A 21,188-nucleotide genomic window follows, 5' to 3' on the forward strand; every position below is an offset into this window, starting at 1 on the left:
TGTCCTGGGTTCAATACCCAGTCAGAGCACACAGGAGAAGTGACCATCTTCTTCTCCACCCCTCATACTCCCCTTCTATCTCTCTCTCTCTCTCTCCCCCTCTCCTACAGCCATGGTTCAATAGGTTCAAGTGAGTCACCCTGGCCACTGAGGACGGCTACGTCAGGTGCTAAAAACAGTTCAGTTGCGAGCATGGCCCCAGGTGGGCAGAGCATTGGCCCCAGACGAGGGTTGCCAGGTGGATCCTGGTTGGGGTGCATGCAGGAATCTGTCTCTCTATCTCCCCTCCTCTCACTTGAAAAATAAGAAAAAAAAAGATTTTATCTTTAGCTTGCCAAAGGTCCAGACCTTATTATCATTGGTCAAGTCTGGGCTACTGTCAGGAGTTGCTGATTAACAGGAGAAAAGGCTAGGTCTCTGAGGGGAATAGAGAGAGAGGGATATAATTTCTAGAACTAGGATTTAAAGATAAATTTAATCAAAGTCATAAGGACCTTCAGTTTCAGTAAGGCGTTCCCTTCTGGAGGTTCTAGGGGAGAATGTTTCCTTTTTCAGATTTTAAAGGACACATGCATGTCTCTAGTCATAGTCCTTTTTTCTACATATTCAAAATCATCAACAGAGATTGAGTCCTTCTCATATAGCATAAAGTCTGCCTTCCTCTTCTACTTTTAACAATCTTTTAAATTATACTGAACCTCTATGGATAATCCAGGATAATCTCCCTATTTTAAAATCAGCTGATTAGCAACCTTAATTCGATATGCAACTTTAATTCCCCTTTGCCATGTAAGGGAACATACAGACCCCAAAGATTAGATGGTGGACATACTAGAGTGAACAGAGGTGAGTGAGACACATTATTCTGCTTACCACAACTGATTTAACCAAAAATTGTATTACACATACATTGGAAGAGAAGTGTGTGTGTACAGGTAGAGAGAGGGAGTATAGGAAATAGCAGTTTAAGCATATCATTTAGAAACATATATGAAGGTAAATACCAAAAAAAGAAAAAAGCCAACATTTAAAAATTGTCTGAAAAATCAAAGTCAATGGTATACAAAGAAGAATAGGGCAAAAGAAGGATGTTTTCCCTTATAAGCCTTAAAATACTATTTCACTTTCAAGCAATTATTTTTTTAATGGCTTCTAATTTATATGGCTTTATCTCAGAGGGTAGTATAAACAAATCAGTTGCATAATGTTAGTATTCCCCTTGGAGCAAAGCACTTTGAAGAAACTATAGAAAAAAGAACAATTTGAACCAATAACTATGGAATTTATCCTCACTATGGGCACTTACAGCTTTTCAGTAGTCTTAGTGGGAAACCTAGTTAGAAACTAGTAGTTCCGTCTACGGCCATACCACCCTGAACGCGCCCGATCTCATCTGATCTCAGAAGCTAAGCCGGGTCGGGCCTGCTAAGTACTTGGATGGGAGAAACTAGTAGTTCCTAATTAGTTTCCTGGGAAATATCTGTGATCTTGAGAGGAAGACTACTTCTAATTCTTGGGAACTAGAGTCTGAATAAGATTTGTGCCATAGGGTCAAATAGTTCATCTTGATCAATGCCACTACAAATAGACTTTCAGTTCCACGTGAAAAATTCCAGGGGCAAAGTCAGGAAAACTTTTGGCATGTTTAGGAAATAGAAGGTAGACTGGCTGAAACACTAAGACAGTGGGAATCTAACCTGAAATAAAACTAGAATCACAAGGCAGACTTTGATAGCTAATGGAAGAACACTCAACACTGTTGAACAGGAAAGTGACAAATAGCAAAGAGTACTTTTTTTTTTTTACAGAGACAGAGAGTCAGAGAGAGGATAGATAGGGACAGACAGACAGGAACGGAGAGAGATGAGAAGCATCAATCATTAGTTTTTCATTGCGACACCTTAGTTGTTCATTGACTGCTTTCTCATATGTGCCTTGACCGTGGGGCTACAGTAGACCGAGTAACCCCTTGCTCGAGCCAGTGACCTTGGATCCAAGCTGGTGAGCTTTGCTCAAACCAGATGAGCCTACACTCAAGCTGGCAACCTCAAGGTCTCGAACCTGGGTCCTCCGCATCCCAGTCCAACGCTCCCAGGGGTCGGGAACCTTTTTGGCTGAGAGAGTCATGAATGCCACATATTTTTAAATGTAATTCTGTGAGAGCCATACAACGACCCAAGTACGTTATGCATTATCCAATAAAAATTTGGTGTTGTCCCGCAGGACAGCTGTGATTGGTTCCAGCCACCCACAACCATGAACATGAGAGGTAGGAAATGAATGGATTGTAATACATGAGAATGTTTTATATTTTTAACATTACTATTTTTTTTATTATTAAAGATTTGTCTGCGAGCCAGATGCAGCCATCAAAAGAGCCACATCTGGCCCGGGAGCCATAGGTTCCCGACCCCTGCCACTGCGCCACCACCTGGTCAGGCACAAAGTGTACTTTTTAACTCAGTTTTCAAAAGCAGCTGGTACTCAGTGAAGATGGAGAGTATTATCCAAGCCAATGCACAGCCAGAACTATGGTGAGACACTTGAGGCTCCCAGATGCAAAAAAATATTTTTAATTTACTGATTTTTAGAGATGGGGAGAGATAAAGAGAGAAATTTTTAAAAAGCACCCTACCTTTCACATCTTCAGAAAAAATGAACCTACACACAGGTAAAAATAAGACTGACAAATATATATTTTGCATGAGTCCAAAATAGTCTCATCCTCAGCTTCTGTATTAATTTAAAAACTCAAATGCTTTGAAAAATGTGCTTTGTAGAACATGTTTCTTGCTTTCAATATAGTAGAGGAAGGTATTGCTAACAGCAAGTGCTAAAATACTGAAACACGAATTTCAGAAAAGTTCGTTTGTTGCATACCAATAATGGTAGGGCTATACTTCCTATTTGCAAAAGATTAAGTAATGAACCCTGGCCAAATAGCTCTGTTGGTTAGAGCATCATCCTGAAGCACAGAGGTTGCCAGTTCAATCCCTAGTTAGGGCACATACAGGAACAGATCGATGTTCCTCTCTCTCTCTAAAATCAATAAAATAAACATTTAAAAATTTTTTATTAAGATTAAATACTGAATGTAATAGCTTTTTCTTAAAAGCCATTTGTCTATAAAGAACATTTATATAGCCAAATTGAAATAATAAAAATTCTCTTAAAGAATAATAGATTAAAAATATTTTTGTACAGGCCCTAGCCAGTTGGCTCAGCAGTACAGCATTGGCCCAGTGTGTGGAAGTCCTGGGTTAGATTCCTGGCCAGGACACATAGGAGAAGCGCCTATCTGCTTCTCCATCCTTCCTCCTCTCCCTTCTCTCTATCTCTCTCTTCCCCTCCCACAGCCAAGGCTGCACTGAAGCAAAGTTGGCCCAGGCACTGAGGATGGCTCCAGCACCTCCACCTCAGGTGATAAAATAGCTCCAGTTGCAACAGAGCAATGACCTAGATGGGCAAAGCATCGCCCCCTAGTGGGCATGCCGGGTGGATCCCAGTCAGGCACATGCCAGAGTCTGTCTCTCTGCCTCCCTGCTTCTCATTTCACAAAAAAAAAAATTTTTTTAATCTGTACATATTCCATTCATATGTGTCTGATATAAATCATCAATAAAGAGAGAGAGGAAGAGAGAAAGAGAAACTCACAAATTAACTACATGGCACTGTCCCCAAAACAAAAATATATAGAATTTGGATAGCCTTTTCTATAGATGTACTCTCTGGGGAAAAAGACTGAAAACTGAGTATCAAAATAAATTCTACTTTTCAACTAATTCTCATTAAACATTTAAAAAAAATGCGTCCATATTTTTGATACCGATAGAGTAACTTAAAAACTTTAGTGAAGATGGGATAAAGTTGATGACTGCCTCTGCATTACCTTGGACATTAGAATTCATTTTCAGTATTATTTCTGGGATCAATGCTGTTTTTATAACAGCTAAATGTTCCTTTTAGCACTTCATATTATTTTCCCAGCTCCATACCCAACCATTCCTCCTTTTCCCAATGCTCTTTTTTTAAGAGAGAGAAAGAGGGAAAGAGAGATAGAAAGGGAGAGAGATGAGAAGCATCAACTTGTAGTTACATCACTTTTAGTTGTTCATTGATTGCTTCTCATATGTGCCTTCACTGGGGGACTCAAGTTGAGACAATGACCTCTTGCTCAAGCCAGTGACATTTGGGCTCAAGCCAGTGACCTTAGGCTTCAAGCCTGCAACCTTTGGGCTTAAGCCATTAATTAACCATGGTATCTTTTCAATGATCCCACACTCAAGCCAGCAACCCCATGCTCAAGCTGATGAGCCTGCTCTCAAGCCAAATGAGCCCATGCTCAAGCCAGTGATCTTAGAGGGTTTGAACCTAGGACCTCAGCATCCCAGGTCAACACTCTATCCACTGTGCCACCACCAGTCAGGCCCAGTGCTCTTTTATGTCTGGAAAATCCCTTTAAACTCATAGTTCCCAAAACATTCTCCTTGTCAGCCTCTCTGCCTTTCCTTAACCTTTTAGTTGATAGCTTTCACTTGCAGGCACATCCAAACCTAAACAGCACAAGTAACTTAGCAGCTATCAGCAATGGAAAGGGTCTGGAATGGGGTGGGGAGTTAGATGTGTGAATGGCAACTCATGAATTTTCTCTACCTTCTATACTTAGCCATTTTAACATAGTCTTTAAAGCAGACATCCATCCTATCTTGTTATCTCTGCCTATTCCTCTCAGAACTCTCTGCACTGATTGAAATGTTCGGTATCTGAGCTGTCCAGTACAGTAACCACAGGTGGCTACTATCACTTGAAATATGGCTAGAATGACTGAAGAACTGAATTTTTACTGTTATTTAATTTTAATAGCCACATGTGGCTAGCTAGTGGCCTCCATATTTGACAGCACAGCCAGTCTAGATTCCTACAGAGACTAAAGCTGTTACTCTAGATACCAAACCTCTTGGCTGGTGGCCAGACACCCAAACAGGATCTTGCCCCTGCCAGCCTTTCTCCCAGACAGATGTTCCTTGTATCTCCCAGCTTGCTGAGAAGGTCCTACAGTGAACAAATCATAATGTGACAACCTGCCTAATTTTCTATAGCTCCTATCATCTCAATTCCTGCTGCTTTGTCAGAACTGCTGAATTGGACTTTTGAGTTTGAAGTTACCACATTTCTTTAGATACTGCATATTAGATCACTGTTTCTCAGATTTTATGGTGTATATGAATCACCTAGGGATACTGTTAAAAATGCAGATTCTAATTCTGCATTTCTAACATGCTTCTACGTGCTTCTAGGTGGTCCTAACCCTAGTGAAGGGGACCAAAATTGCCTTTTGGAATATTGATTTTAAGCTCATTATTAAGAAACAAGAGTCAGAAAGAATTTTTGACCCTCATCCCTTTCCTGCTCAAGTGATTCAGATAGAAAAACCTGCTTCAAGAAAGAAATCTTAGGATGTATGCCTTAGCTTAATTTGATTTGAGTAAACAGGAGAGCTTCAGGCTGGGCCTGTTAGCTAAATACTACCCACCCCATGCTGTATCCCACTGTTTCCAAGTTGCCTAGCAAAAATTGACCTGCCATGTACATTCTGCTCTTCTTCAATTACCTGTAAATGGTTCATTTTTACTTTTGAAATCTAAGACCTCATTTCCTCTTTTCTCCTTTGCCCAAAATGTCATATATACCCAATTTTGCCTCAGTGTCTTACTGTCTTTGGAATATTCATGCTTATATGAATTCTCTTATGTGAATGTACTAATACTTGATTTTCTCCTGTTAATCTGTTGATTTGATTAGCCCAGGTAGAAGAACTTAGAAGGTAAAAAGAAAAGTATTACATAGTTTTTAAGCTTCAACACTAGGTTCTTGGTGTCCTAACGCCTGATGTGACTGTATCTCTGGTTACTCATTCAGCAGCAAACATGAGAATTCAAACCCTTTAAGTTATAGCATGCCTTCTTTTTCATCAAATATTTGCACCATGTAATGGAGCTTTACAGCAATATTAATTCTGAGCAGTAGATAATACTATTTGATGTGATATAGTATAGTCTGAAAATTAATAATGGCTATCTTTTTTGAACACCTTATTTTACAGATAAAAATATGACTTACTGAGTTGAAGATCACAATGCTTATAACTGACAAAGGGAATAAAACTCAAGTTTTCTTTCATCCCAGTGCTCATGTTCTTTCTACTATGTCAACCTCCCTCTCAATGCTAAACTTAGAAATGTCTACATATCAGGGTTTCCCTTCAGAGGAGAGCTGTATGGGACCATTCCTCCTGAAGAATTTTTCCCCCCTAGCATAACAATAATCAGAAAAACTAGTTTCCTCTCTCTCTCTCTCTTTCTGTATATATATATGTGTGTATGTGTGTGTGATTCAATATCAGATATAATTATTACTTATATACTCTATTGTGGATTTTAAACCTGATCAATTTTATTCAACTATCTATCCCTAACTTTATTTATATATTTATGTTAAAAGATTTTATTTACTGATTTTAGAAAGAGGAGAGAGAAATGGGGAAGGGGGTACAGGAAGCATCACTTGTAGTAGTTGCTTCTCATATGTGCCTTGACCAGGCAAGCCCAGGGTTTGGAACTGGCCACGTCAGTATTCCAGATCAATGCTTTATCCACTGCACCACCACAGGTCAAGCATCCTCCAACTTTAAATTTAAGTCCTTTAACTCAGATGGCAAATCACTCTAAATATTATTAAATGAGCCTGACCAGGTGGTGGTACAGTACATAGAGCGTCAATATAGGACACTGAGGACCCAGATTCGAAACACCAAGGTTGTGACACTGGCTGGTTTGCTCAGTGGTAGAATCCCGTGTTTGATTCCCAGTCAAAGTACACAGGAGAAGCAACCACCTGCTTCTCAACCCTCCCTCCCCACCTCTCTCTTTCTCTCTCTCTCCCAACCCTCCCACAGCCATGGCTCAATTGGCTTGAGAGAATTGGCCCTGGGCACTGAGAATGGCTCCAGTGGCCTCTGCCTCAGGCACTAAAAATAGCTTGGTTGCCAAACAATGAAGCAACACCCCAGATGGACAGAGCATCACCCCATAAGGGGCTCAGGAGTCTGTCTCTTTGCTTCCCCTGCTCTCACTTAATTTAAATAAAAAAGAAAAGAAAAAATAAACCCTGAGCTGTGGTGGGATTCAGCCAGTTCACACCGGTTCAGCAAAACTGATACCTAATAATTGCTGAGTTTGGCCAATCAGTTGTTAAAATGGCACTTATAATCAGGGTTCTCTCTAAGGTGGGCACCTGGACAGCCACCCAATGTGGTAATCACAAATTTACATTCCTTATTCTTTTTTTAATGTTTATCTGCGCAACAGCGTATTCTAAGCACCTGTAGTAATGTTCATTCCACTCATAAGTAAAGGAATGGGATCCTACTCCTACAGTAAAAAGATGCTTAAGGATAAATCACACAGTCGATGATTCTTGGATAAAAGCAAAGAAAATTGCAAGTGAAGATGCCAATCAGGAAGCAATATAGAAATATTTTAAATAACAGTTTTGTTACTTTTTGTCAGGTATTATTTAATATTTTTTCAGTAACATTTTAAACCTCTTTCTTATAATATAGTCTAGTTTTATGTACCTCTTTTATTGTTCTTATTTAAGTATTAAATGTATGAAATAATAAACTACATTTCAGTGTATCATTTTTTATACTTAAAATAGTCATTAGGGCAAATAACCAGTTGTTAAATTATTTGAATCCCACCACTGACCCCAAAGTTGCCAGCTTGAGCGCAGTCTCCTCCAGCTTGAGCACGGGGTCACCAGTTTGAGCATGAGATCACCAGCTTGAGCATGGGATCATAGACATGACCCCATGTCTATGTTTTTGTTAAAAGGTAAGAAAAAAAACCAACCCAGTTAAAAAATAGGCGAAGAATAGAATAAGCAGCTTTACAGAAATAAATATAAACATCCAATAAAGAAATTAAAAGATGCTCAGCCTGACTGGTGGCACACTGGATAGAGCATTGACCTGGGATACTGAGGTCCCAGGTTCAAAACCCCAAGGTTCCAGCTTGAGCTCAGGCTCACGAGCTTGAACCGAAAGGTCATTGACTTGATCAAGGGGTCACTGGCTCAGCTGGAACCCCACACCCACTACCTCCCACCCCCATCAAGGCATGTATGAGAAGCAATCAATGAACAACTAAAGTGCCACAACTACAAGTTGATGCTTCTCGTCTCTCTACCTCCCTCCCTCCCTCCCTCTCTCTGTCTCTCTCCCTCTCTCTCAGGGAAAAAAAAAATCGAACTCATAAAACAAATATATTTGCCTATTAAATTAGTTAAAATGTACAAGTTTGATAATATCAACTGTTAGCGAGTATATAAAGATATAGACACTTTACCCTGACCAGCAAATAAATGTTTCTCTCTCTCTCCTTCTCTCTCTCCCCCTTCCTCTTTCTCTAAATATCAATAAATAAAAATTTTAAAATATATAGACACTTTCATAAACCAGTGAAATGCAAAATGGCACATGGACTATCTGAAGGGCAGATTGGCAGTATCTTTTTTTTTTGAGAGAGAGAAGCATCAACTCCTTGTTCCACTTAGTTGTGCCATTGATTGCTTCTCATATGTGCCCTGACCAGGGCTCTGACTCCAACCAGTGGCCTCAGGGATCTAGCCAGCACCCTTGGGATTTAGCCCTGACCAGGGCTCCAACTGGTGACTTCAGGGTAGAGCAGGTCAGTATTGAACCTTTGATCTTGGCACTCTGGCATGATGCTCTATCCATTGCACCACCAGTCAGGTCAGATTGGCAATATCTTTTAAAGATTTTATTTATTCATTATAAAGAGGGAGGAGAGAGAGAGAGAGAAGGGGGTAGGAGCAGAAAGCATCAACTCCCATATGTGCCTTGACCAGGCAAGCCCAGGGTTTTGAACCAGCAACCTCAGCGTTTCTAGGTTGACACTTTATCCACTGTGCCACCACAGGTCAGGCGGCAATATCTTTTAAACTGAAAACCTGACACCGTTAACAATAATTCTAGACACCTACTCTAGAAGTATTCTAGAGCATAAGCACAAGAGCTAATAGTGAGTATTACCTTCAGTGTATTTGGTAATTGGAAAAATCTGGGACAACTTAAATGTCTATTGATAAAATAAATTACAGTAACAAACTGAAATACAATCAACTCTTTAAAAGTGTATAATGACAGAATGAGAGCTCTCAGTGGCATATCGCTAAGTTTAAAAAAAAAAGCTGCAGAAAAAATATATTATTTCACTGATTTTTAAAAAGTTATAAATGATAAATGCATAGAAAAAGGACTGGGGGAAAACCTACCAAACAGGTTATTACTGGAAGAGGAATCTATACTTCCTAGTATTTTTTTTTTTTTTTATCTGAAGCTGGAAACGGGGAGAGACAGTCAGACAGACTCCCGCATGCGCCCGACCGGGATCCACCCGGCACGCCCACCAGGGGCGATGCTCTGCCCACCAGGGGGCCATGCTCTGCCGCTCTGGGGCGTCGCTCTGCCGCAACCAGAGCCACTCTAGCGCCTGGGGCAGAGGCCAAGGAGCCATCCCCAGCGCCCGGGCCATCTTTGCTCCAATGGAGCCTCGGCTGCGGGAGGGGAAGAGAGAGACAGAGAGGAAGGGGGGTGGGGGGTGGAGAAGCAAATGGGCGCTTCTCCTATGTGCCCTGGCCGGGAATCGAACCCCGGTCCCCCGCACGCCAGGCCGACGCTCTACCGCTGAGCCAACCGGCCAGGGCCCCTAGTATTTTTTTTAAAGAATGTATTCTTTTCTTCTTTTTAATTTATATACACATTTTAATATTTATTTAAATTTTAAGCGCTTTTAAAAGGACAAAACATGGAAATCAAGAAAGAAAATAATAGGCCTGACCTGTGGTGGCACAGTGGATAACAGTATTGACCTGGAATGTTGAGGTTGCAGTTTGAATCCCTGAGTCTGCCCAGTTAAGGTATATACAAGAAGCAACTATAGATTATGAGTTGATGCTTCCCACTCTTCCTCCCTCTTTTTCTCTCCCTCTCCTCTCTCTAAAAATTAATAAAATCTTTTTAAAAAGAGAAAGAAAGTAATAAATATGGCAAAAAGTTCAACTTCACAGCCAATTAAAGAAATGGAAATTTAAAATGACATATCACTTTTCACTTATCATGTAAATTGCTTTTGGTTTCTTCAATATCTATTTACTATTGCTAATATGAGTTCTGGGAAGTTAATACTTTTTCCCATTCATCTCTGGAGGAGTGTAAATTGATAGAGTCTTTCCAGAAGGGTATGTGTATCAAAATTTAAGAAAAGGTCTTTAGATTCTCCTGAGGAGGGTGAAAGTTAATGATTTTAAAACATTATCCTCTTCACACATCAATTGCTCTTTCCGTTTTAAGCCCTTCTGGAGAGGAATTTTCATTTTCAGCCCTCAAACTTTCTCTTCCTCTCCCCTTATTCTCTTGCTCTAAACTTTTCTTGGAAAAAATGTCTCAATGACTCAAAACTAAGTCCAGTAAAAATAAATAAATAAGCACCCAGCCCACTTTGTTAAAAAGTGTTAGAAAACACAAGAATCTTGCCTGACCAGGTGGTGCATAGTGGATAGAGCGTCGGACTGGGACACGGAGGACCCAGGTTCAAAACCCCGAGGTTGCCAGCTTGAGCACGGGCTCATCTGGCTTGAGTGCAGGGTCACTAGCTTGAGCATGGGATCATAGACATAACCCCATGGTCACTGCCTTGAGCCCAAGGTCGCTGACTTAAGCAAGGGGTCACTAGTTCTGCTGCAGCCCCCCAGTCAAGGAACATATGAAAAAGCAATCAACGAACAACTAGGAGATTAAGGAGTCTCGAGGAAGAATTGATGCTTCTCATCTCTCTTCCCTCCAGTCTGTCTGTCTCTATCTGTCCCTGTCTCTCTCTCTCTCTCTGTCACAAAAAAACAAAACAAAACAAAAAACCACAAGAATCTCATTCCCATCCACAATCTATGCCAGCTAAAATCTATACAGATGAGGGATTACAGCACAAAGTCAACTCAATGAAAAAAAAACAACTACATCACAGACTCACCTTCAAATCTGCAGGTACTGGCCTTGCCGGTTAGCTCAGCAGTAGAGCCTCAGCCTGGCATGCGGAAGTCCCAGATTTGATTCCTAGTCAGGGCACACAGGAGAAGTGATCATCTGCTTCTCCACCCCCTCGTTTTTCTCTTTCTGTCTCTCTGTCTCTCTCTCTTCCCTCCTCCCGCAGCCAAGGCTCAAATGGTTCAAGCAAGTTGGCCCTGGATGCTGAGGATGGCTCCCGTGGCCTTGCCTCAGGTGCTGAAATAGCTCAGTTGCCAAGCAACAGAGCAGCAGCCCCAGATGGGCCCAGCATCGCCCTATGCCCTATAGAGGGCTTGCCGGGTGGATCCCAGTCAGGGTACATGCAGGAGTCTGTCTCTCTGCCTCCCTGCCTCCCCGCCTCTCACTTAATTAAAAAAAACCCTACAGGTACTTCTTAGAAATATTATGTATTACAACATTGTTGTAATGGTACATTGTCTACCATTTTTACAACACAAACATTTATTAAATGAAACACAGAAAAATGAAACAGTAATGTAACAAACCAAATGTAGGAATCCTTTGAATAAATTATCTGAATGCATTTATCCTAAGTAGGAAGTATACGTACAGTATAACAGAAACAATAAATTTGTACTCTGTCATATATCAATAGCCTCCTGACAACACTGGTTTCTCAAAATTAGCTGAGAACATCTAAAACTCTATGTATATTAATTATTAAATATAATTTGGCAATGTGGTACAGTAGAAGAAACACTTAATTGGAAATCAGGACACCTAGGACATTGTAGCTATGTGACTTTCGGCAAGTCATTTAAATGTTCTTTAGGCTTTAGTTTCTTCAACATAAAAGGAATGGTTTGGACTGGTTAACCTCTGAGCCTTCAACTAAGTCTAGAACTAAGTATCAACAGTTCACTGATGGTATTTCTTATTCTCATTTAGACTTTTTTTTTTAGATTTTATTTATTGATTTTTACCGGGGAAGGGAGGCTGGCAAAAAGCATCAACTCATAGCTGCTTCACTTTAATTGTTCACTGACTGTTTGCCGTATGTGCCTTGACCAGGCAAGCCCAGGACCTCCAGCCAGCGACCTAAGTGTTCCAGGTTGACTTGATCCACTGTGCCACCACAGGTCAGGCTCACTTAGATTTTTAATTATAAAATTTGAATTTCAACCAGAAAATCAGATATTGGGGTTTGAAATACAGAGCTTAAAAAATCAAATATACAAATACATATTTGAAAGCAAATACATATGTACTATGTATATACATTTTTCTCAATACAAAAAAACTGCAATATAAACTAATGACTTAATCCCTTAAAGTCTGTTGTAATAACATTTGCCCATATATATGAATATAGATAACCATTTCCACTGTTAAAATGATCCCTTTCTGGAAGTTTGCAAATGTTAATTAACCATTGCTTGTTTTGTTTTTAAATTTTTATTCATTTTAGAGAGGAGACAGAGACAGAGAGAGACAGAGAGAGGAGAGAAAGACAGGGGGGAGGAGCTGGAAGCATCAACTCCCATATGTGCCTTGACCAGGCAAGCCCAGGGTTTCGAACCAGCGACCTCAGCATTTCCAGGTCGACGCTTTATCCACTGCACCACCACAGGTCAGGCATTAATTAACCATTGCTTGTTATAATTATTTTCCCAAGTATTGCTCCCTATACAATTATATACAACATGAATATGATAATTTACTTAACTCAAACTTCATATTTAGCACCATGCTAATATTCAAATTAATCCCCCATATGTAATGTAAATATTGGAGAGAGGACATTATGAATAACAACACAAATTGAATTCTGGTCCTCTGGCCAATTCCACCTTCAATCTCTACCCTCCTTCCCCTATCTCAAGCCTCACACCCTCCCTGCAAAAGAAACAAATCTTTCTTAGGTTTTCCCAGTCACACATATATTCTACCTCTAATTCCTTATATGCCATTTACTAGATCTGAATCTTTGGCAACCTCCTTAATTTTTTTATCTTCAAAATCATAGTATTAGTACCAGCTGAAGAGCATAGTACTATGAAGATAAGAATGAGAAAATGTGTCTGGTCTAGTAATAATCACTCAATAGCCCTGGCCAATGTTCAGTTGGTTAGATCATTCTCCAGATATGCCAATGTTGTAGGTTCAAACCCTGGTTGGGGCACATACAGGATTTGAGCAGTGCATGCATGGTTGGGTGAAACAACAAAGAGATGTTTCTCTCTTCTTTTCTCTTTCTGTAAAATCAATCAATAAATAATTTAAAAAATAATAACTCAGTAAATGTTACCTCTTATACAGTGTGTCCATAAAGTCATGCTGCACTTTTGACCGGTCACAGAAAAGCAACAAAAGATGATAGAAATGTGAAATCTGCACCAAATAAAAGGAAAATTCTCCCAGTTTCATACCTATTCAGTGCAGTTCGATGTGGGCTCATACACAGATTTTTTAGGGCTCCTTAGGTAGCTATCCCGTATAGCCTCTACAGACTCGTCACTGACTGATGGCCTACCAGAACGGGGTTTCTCCACCAAACTGCCGGTTTCCTTCAACTGCTTATCCCACCAAGTAATGTTATTCCTATGTGGTGGCACTTCATTATAAATGCACCGATATTCACGTTGCACTTTGGTCACGGATTCGAATTTAGCGAGCCACAGAACACACTGAACTTTCCTCTGTACCATCCACATCTCAACTGGCATGACTGTGGGCTCCTCTGCTGTATACACGGTGTTACTTCATCATCCTGAAAAAACTGGGAGAGTTTTCCTTTTATTTGGTGCAGATTTCACATTTCTATCATCTTTTGTTGCTTTCCTGTGACTGGTCAAAAGTGCACCATGACTTTACAGACACACTTTACTTAATATTATTATTACTGACTTAAAAATGTTCCATTATATTTATTTTAAGACTACTTTAAAAAATACTATTAAATTACTAACTGGATTGACCAGTGGTGGCGCAGTGGATAGAGCGTTGATATGGAACACTGAGGTCCCAGATTTGAATCCCGGGGTCGCAGGCTTGAGTGCAGGCTCATCTGGCTTGAGCGTTGGGTTGCTGGCTTGAGCATGGGTTCATCGACATGATTCCATGGTCTGGCGTGGGCCCAAAGGTCGCTGGCTTGAAGCCAAAGGTTGCTGGCTTGAGCAAGGGGTCACTGGCTCAGCTTGAGTCCCCAGGTCAAAGCACATATGAGAAGCAATCAATGAACAACTAAAAAATGATGCAACTATGAGTTGTGTATCTCTCCATTCCTGTCTCTCTCTCTCTCTCTCTCTCTCTCTCTCTCCCTCTCTCGTGTGCACACTGATTTAAAAAAAATTAACTGACCTGTGAATTTTCTCAAGCTTCCATTCTTTCATCTCTTCTAAGAAATGCAATGTGTGTTACTGATGCAGCATAGTTTAGAATTTGTTTAATAAATTCTAAAGACTTTATTTTAAAGTCTTTCTTTCTTTTTAGTCTTCTCAACTACTGTGTCAACTCATCTGGGCCAGAATCTTGTTTCTTAAGTCGTGTTCATATATTGTGCTTTATTACATTGTAATTATTTGTTTCTCTATCATTCTCCCTTCCTGGGCTCTGGGTAATTTCAAGGCAGGCAGCCAGGCAGCCAGGCTTATCTGTATTCCTATCATGAAGGTTTAGTAATCAGACACAAAATAGGACTCAATAAATGTTTGTGGAATGGATAAATGAATTAATCTTTGCCCACCCCCTGCCGCAATGCCTTAACACAGTACTCTACACATAATAAGAACTCAGTAAAGCTTGTTGTAAATGGATTCATGCAGAAATCTTTAGGATCCAACCACATAAGCCTTCCTTTGCTTCAGAAAAGCACTTAAAGTTTAGCTACTAACATTACTAATTAAAAATTTTAGTCTAACACATATCAAATAAATATGTTCAGTGACTAACCAAACCACATCACAGCTATCTCTAGAAGGATTTAAAATCCATTATTCTAATTAATGAATTTGTGAACCTCGACATGGAAAAATCCAGTTATATAATCAAGAGATGTTATCCCTTGCAAATTTATACCTACAAAAGAGTGAAGAAAATTATCAGAAACCTGTATATGTAGGTTGAAATAATTTTTATGATTCATTAGATTTCATTGTTTTCACTATAAATGAGAGTTAATGAGAAAAGTAATCCAAACTTGTCTCCAGAAAATAGTCCTTGCTTGATACTCAGAGACTAATGTTTTGTCCTCTTGGTGATTTTCAACTCCTGGTAGACACCTTTTACTTCAGTTTGACAGATATTCAAAACGTATTCAGTCTCCCAAAATAAAATCTCATCTATTTCTTAAAAGGCAAATAACCTGAATAGGTACACTTAGGGAACACTAGGTTTTATATTCTATTAACTAAAACTATCCCTAGTGTTCAGCCTGGAGCTGCCGCAATAAAAAACTTTTCTTAGTTTTAAAATTACACTCGTGGAAGGTTTAAGCTTGCACATTGTTTCACTGTATCATCTGAACTGATTTTACACTGCACATATAATTTAATAAATATACCGTAGAGGAATTCTACACTTGAATTAATCTGGGAACACACACCCCCTTCTTCCAACTCAGTACGCTCTAGAAAAAGAACATGAGCTTTGTGGGTTTTTTTCCTCAAAAATTTATCTCCAGCTCCCATCCCACACTTTATTTTAGAGCAGCAATCATTCATTATCCAATTCATAGTCTCTCTACCGACTAATACTAGCTCACCAGGAACTTCCTGTCACATCTCAAGAGTCTGTGGGGGATTTCTGTGCAAGGGGCGGAGGATCGTGAAGGTCCGGGACCGCACCATTCCCGCCAAGCCACCATTTAGGACCCAGGTCCTGGAGCAGTTCATATCTGGGATCATCCGCATGCGTACCCTGGACCTACGAAGGTCCGACACACACACACACACACACACACACACACACACATACACACTCATCCCCACCACCGCACCTACGAACGTCCGACACACACACACACACACACACCCATCTCTCTCTCTCTCTCTCTCTCTCTCTCTCTCTCTCTCTCTCACACACACACACACACACACACACACACACACACACACACCCATCCCCACCACCGCAAAGGAAACCAGGCCCAACCTCTTGTGCTTCCATTCAACAAATCCTCCTCCTAGCTGTATACCCATTTCTTCCCAGTTTTTCCTCAATGTAGTCCGGTCCCTTTATCCAGTTCTCAGTCCCCTCACTCCCACCACACACCAGCTTCCACTCTCTAGTCTCTGCTCCTCAACACCCCTGTACCTTGCCCTGGACCTCCCAGCAGATCCAGCCCTCCGCGCGTGACCTACTGCGGACCGGCGCCCTATCCCTGTACCACTGGACCTGGATCCTTTCTTACACGTCACACTCGGGCCCATTCCTCCCGTGACCCGACCTTACCCACCACGCCCCAGGCGCTACCCCCTGCACCCCATTACCTCCAGCCCCGCCCCCCTGAGGATGTCGCACTCACCGCTCTGCCGCCGCATCTTTAACCGCCGCGGCTGCTATAGCTACAGGGAGCCAAGGCAACCAGCTCTCGCGACACTTTCCTCAGCTAAGGCGAGAACTACCCAGAAAAGCCTCTTGCAAGAAAGTAACCGAGTGAGGCTCCAGGCCGCTAAGTATATCTCGCGATAGTTACTGTAAAATGGCGGCTGTAAGGCGTTTCAGGGGTGGCATGCAAAGGTCTGGAGATGGACAAGAACGATGAAGAATCTTGAGCTGGCGGAAGAATCGGAAAACTATCGCAGGCAGGATGGTCTGGGCTGGGGGAATGTTAGTATAGCGACCCCTACACTGGAAAAACTTTAGGGATATGGTCTTCTTTTCCTAACTGTCTCAAACTTAGCAGTGTCGCCTTTAGCTGAAGTTGTGTTTTTCCCGGCATTTTCCTTCTGCTGGCCGAGTAGAGAGGGAGCAAACAAAAGAGAAATTGTTGACCTTCCCATCTCCCCTCATTACCTTTCTTCGGGAAGTTTTCATCCATTCTTCCCGTACACTGACTTGCAAATGGTATTTGGCTCCACAGAAATGTTTGTGTTTATCCACGGGACCACACCCCCATCAGTTAGCCGGACCAAAATAGGACATAAAAGTGTTGGTTTTTAATGGAACATAAATACAGGTGTTTGGATGCGAAGGGGGCCCGCATTGATATGTGGTTTGAACTTTTCTCTTGTTGCTTGCTTCCTTATTTGGCTCCTCTCAACATTTACTTGTTGGGTTTTGTCTGTGTTCTGAGACAACTTGAGATGTAGGTTTGAGTAGCACCTGGAACAGAAAGTGGAGTTAACGTTGGTGACCAAGGAAGAATAAAACAGGAGAACAAATAGGGAATGGAAATAATAAATGGAGAATTTATTTATTCTCAAAGCCCCTGATTAGCTCTCATAGGCCAGAGCTATCCGGTCAAAATATATTACAAGCTGCATTATGCAATTTAAAATTTCTGGTAGCCACATTAAAAAATATATATATATGGAGTCAACTTAGTTATTTTTAACTCAACATATTCAAAATATTTCAACATGTAATAAATATGTTCATTATTTAATGAGATAATTTACATTTTTTTCATACTAAGTTTTCAAAATACAGTGTTTATATTTACAGAGCATCACAATGTGGACTAGGCACATTTTGTCAGCTCAATAGCCATACGTGGCTAGTGACAACAGTATTAAACAGCAAAGCTCTAGACACTAAACTAGGGAATGAGCTATCTGGGTGATTTTAGGGGCACAGTATTATGGGCATTTGGTTTATGTAAAAGAAACCCTTGAAGTTGGTAACTCAGCTGGCTACAGTGGCTAGACAAGTAATAAAAGATGGCCTGGTGTAAAACAATAGGTAGTAGTGGGGACTAGGACATTGGAGAGCACAAGCTCCTATCTACAAGGGAGCTCTCCTGACGGCTGAGTTTAAAACTCTCCTGAGTTTTAAAACACAATGATGGCAAACAGAAGATGTGCATGAGCAGTCTGGGTAGTTAGCTCTGCTGCCAATATGTGGCTCCTGTGAACTGTGGTGTTCAAATGTATGAAACATTTGTGAAGAATGGGTGTTTTAACAGAAAATGACTAGGCAAATGGATAGCAAAGCTTGAGGATTTGACTGGATTTCAACCTGGATCCTGTACAACTGTGCACCTTAGCCTGACCTGTGGTCACGCAGTGGATAAACGACCTGGATCGAAGCCCTGGACCTGCCTGGTTAAGGCATATACAGAAAGCAACTATGGGTTGATGCTTCCTGCTCCTCCCACCACCTTTTCTGTCTGTCTGTCTGTCTCTCTCTCTAAAATGAGTAAATAAAAATCTTTAAAGCCTGACCAGGTGGTCGCACAGTGGATAGAGCGTCGGACTGGGATGTGGAGGACCCAGGTTTGAAACCCCGATGTTGCCAGCCTGAGTGCAGGATCATCTGGTTTGAGCAAGGCTCACTAGCTTGAGCCCAAGGTCGCTGCCTTGAGCAAGGGGTCACTCGATCTGCTGTAGCCCCCCCCCCATCAAGGCACATATGAGAAAGCAATCAACAATTAAGGTACCGCAAAGAAGAATTGATGCTTCTCATCTCTCCCTTCTTGTCTGTCTGTCCCTATCAGTCCCTCTCTTTGTCTCTGTCACAAAAACAAACAAGTGTGCACTTTAATGCATTATACCTCCATTGCGACTTCTGAAAATAATTTGACTTTTGAGTAAGTAGACTTTTCTACCAAGGAAATAATTTCACAACCAACCTAGGCTCCCTGTAAGTTAATAAGCTTGTATCATGAATTTTTTTTTTTTGTCTATTGAATATTTCAGACATTCTGAGCTTAGAAAAATTAAATCTCTAGGTTTTCAGAGCTGTTGACTAGCAGACCCTGGAATTTTTGTTTAATCCCAACTTTAAGCATAAGCCAGGGGTCGGGAACCTATGGCTCGCGAGCCAGATGTGGTTCTGTTGATGGCTGCATCTGGCTCACAGACAAGTCTTTAATAAAAAAAAAATAATAACGTGCCCTGGCCGGTTGGCTCAGTGGTAGAGCATCGGCCTGGCGTGCAGGGGTCCTGGGTTCGATTCCCGGCCAGGGCACACAGGAGAAGCGCCCATCTGCTTCTCTACCCCTCCCCCTCTCCTTCCTCTCTGTCTCTCTCTTCCCCTCCCGCAGCCGAGGCTCCATTGGAGCAAAGATGGCCCGGGCGCTGGGGATGGCTCCTTGGCCTCTGCCCCAGGCGCTAGAGTGGCTCTGGTCGCGACAAAGAGACACCCCGGAGGGGCAGAGCATGGCCCCCTGGTGGGCAGAGCGTCGTCCCCTGGTGGGCGTGCCGGGTGGATCCCGGTCGGGCGCATGCGGGAGTCTGTCTGACTGTCTCTCCCTGTTTCCAGCTTCAGAGAAATACAAAAAAAAATGTTAAAAATATAAAACATTTTCATGTATTACAATCCATTTAGTTCCTACCGCTCATGTTCATGGTTGCGGGTCACGGAATTACATTTTAAAATATGTGGCGTTCATGGCTCTCTCAGCCAAAAAGGTTCCTGACCCCTGGCATAAGCGTTTAATAATTATTTTATGGTTGACTGTGAAATCTCTTTGTCACATGAGTTGTTATTTGTCTTTGTACCTCCGATGTCTGACCTAGTGCCTGGTATATGGAGGCACTCAACATTTGTAAAAGGATTATAGTCTTTAACATTTTGGTAAGGCTCACAGACTTTTAAACATGAGAATCTGAAAAAAGCTATGACCCTTATCCAGATTCTTTCCTAACCATATTTCCTCAGTCCACCTCAGAGTTCACAGCAGCTTTGGTAGATAGATCCAATTTAAGCCTATAGCCTCTTACCTCAAACACCTTTGTCTAGAATTGCCAGCAAAGTTAACATTCCTGGGAGCAATCTGCAACCAATGAGACATGGGATAAACTCCAGTTCCCTATCCCCTCAATGGGGCAATTCTGAGGTATTAACTCAAAATTTGCTAACACATAGGAATTACCTTGAAAGCTTAATAAGCCATTGATTATTATTGATTGATTGATAAGAGAGAGAGAGAAAAGCATTTTTTGTTGTTCCACTTAGTTGTGCCCTGTATGTGCCCTGACCGGGGACTGAACCCTCAACCTTGGTGTTTCAGGCCAGTGCTCTGACTGAGCTAACTGGCCAGGGCTAAGCCATCAGTTCTTGAGTTTGTACTTTTAACCAAGCTCCCAGGAGGTAATCATGTTGCCAGTCCACGTACCATACTTGGAACAGTATTTTTCTGAATACCCATTGGATTCAGCCCTAGCTGCCAGGAACACCTTTTTCGGGTTTCTTCTCACTCCCTTACACTTCTTGGATTCTGGGATTATCTCCCAAATTAGCTTCTTGCAACCAAATTTTTGTTTCAGGGTCTGTCTGGGGGGAAATTCAAACTATAACAACACTCCTTAGAAGAATACACATAGAAATAGAGTTTTGTGTACAAGTTTACAGAAAGTATGAATCCCCTGGAATTTATTTAGGTTGTAAAGGGAAGTGACCGGGATAAATGTCATGTGAGCCAAGGTCCATGAAAGTTGAACCAGTTTTAAAAATTTAATCAGTTTATGTAGAGTCTAGCAATTTACTATAATTTATTTATTTATTTTATTTTATTTTATTTTATTTTATTTTATTTTATTTTATTTTTTACCAAGAGAGTGATGGTGGGATGGGGGGTAAAGACAGGAAGGACAGACAGGCAGAGAGAGAAATGAGAATCATCAACTCATAGTGGCAGCACCTTAGTTGTTCATTGCTTGCTTTCTCATACATGCCTTGACCCGGGAGCTTCAGCTAAGCCAGTGACCCCTTGCTTAATCCAGCAACCTTTGGGCTTAAGCCAGTGACCATGGGGTCATGTCTGTGATTCCGTGCTCATGCCAGTGACCTCGGAGTTTTGGGTTTTTGTTTTTTTTTCTTTTTTTGGGTATTTTTCTGAAGTGAGAAATGGGGAGGCAGAGAGACAGACTCCCTCATGTGCCCGACCAGGATCCACCCAGCAAGCCCACTAGGGGGT

The 21,188-nt window shown here is 41.3% G+C and overlaps 1 protein-coding gene across 2 annotated transcripts in view; it reads right to left on the minus strand.

Moving 5' to 3' along the window:
* The window catches only part of USP54 (ubiquitin specific peptidase 54), a 149,244-nt gene extending 131,668 nt beyond the window's left edge, over window positions 1-17,576 (minus strand). Inside the window, exons 1-2 of one of the 2 annotated variants that reach the window (XM_066244232.1) lie at window positions 16,632-17,576; window positions 11,112-11,194 (exon numbers count right to left, since the gene is read on the minus strand). The gene's annotated coding sequence lies outside the window, so the exon portion shown is untranslated. The remainder of the gene's footprint in view (window positions 1-11,111; window positions 11,195-16,631) is intronic. The other variant, XM_066244233.1, reaches the window with a different exon arrangement.
* Window positions 17,577-21,188: the final 3,612 nt, after the last annotated feature.

This window comes from Saccopteryx bilineata, chromosome 9 (assembly GCF_036850765.1).
Source record: "Saccopteryx bilineata isolate mSacBil1 chromosome 9, mSacBil1_pri_phased_curated, whole genome shotgun sequence".
Taxonomy (NCBI): domain Eukaryota; kingdom Metazoa; phylum Chordata; class Mammalia; order Chiroptera; family Emballonuridae; genus Saccopteryx; species Saccopteryx bilineata.